General features: G+C 33.1%; 1 pseudogene; it reads left to right on the top strand.

Annotated features, from left to right (window-relative positions):
• Positions 1–502: 502 nt before the first annotated feature.
• On the top strand, positions 503–620 carry LOC120616874 (uncharacterized; annotated as a pseudogene).
• Positions 621–979: the final 359 nt, after the last annotated feature.

Raw genomic sequence — 979 nt, 5'->3', positions numbered from 1 at the left:
TTCCTCATTTTGCAAAGAGTGCACACCAAATGCCCATAAAGTATTTTAACACTGTAGCACAAGCAAAAATTAATTAGGTTAGTTTAAGTGATCTACATTGTCCTAATTCTATGAAATTCTGTTTAAAATCTCCTTGCTTTATATTAAACATCAAGGTTAAAAATGAATAAAATAACTGAACTTTTATATACTTTTGATACAATATGTGCTTAAAACCATGCTAAGTCTTTGTTAATCAATACATAAAAGGACACAATTTGCCTACTACCTAGATCTATATTAAATACATTATTTACCTATATAAGAAATTAGATATTCAAAGTCTATATAAAACTATCACAATAAATAAATCATGTTAAACAAAAAAACAAACAATAATAAAATAAAATAATGGTGTTCTCTGGATATATCAATCAGCATTATCTGAAATTACTAATAAAAACTAACTCTTACTATTTTAGGTTAAAAAATTTATTAAAAAAACAACAAGAACAAAAAACTAGTCTACAGCCATGCCACCCTGAATAAGCCCGATCCCGTCTGATCTCAGAAGCTAAGAGGGTCAGGCCTGTTTAGTACTTGGATGGGAGACCACCTAGGAAGACCAGGTGCTATAGGCACTAAAAAAAAAAAAAACAACAACAAAAAACAAAGCAAACAAAACTATGAGGCTCATTGAATTGCCAGGAAAATTCAAGAATCAGGCCTAATAAGCTTGGGCAAAAATGGGAAGTTACCAAAGCAAAAGTTGTATACAACAGCAGTCCAGTGAAGATATCTCAAGCATATAAATTTTAACTCCAGCAGTTCTTCAACAGTAATGGGCAGCAGGTCACGGACATCCCTAGAAACTGGGTATTGCTGCCCATCCCCACAGTCAAAACAGATTCTCAGCATTGCTATCTCAAAACAAAATCTTTACCAGACCTGAGATTTGGCAAGATCCACTTGTGAACCCAGCTTCCTAGTTGCAAGAGAA

This window comes from Pteropus medius, unplaced genomic scaffold, assembly GCF_902729225.1.
Source record: "Pteropus medius unplaced genomic scaffold, Ma_sr-lr_union100, whole genome shotgun sequence".
NCBI classification, from domain to species: Eukaryota; Metazoa; Chordata; class Mammalia; order Chiroptera; family Pteropodidae; genus Pteropus; species Pteropus medius.
Note: the sequence above shows the minus strand (reverse complement) of the source record. Positions and strands in the feature narration are given on the sequence as shown.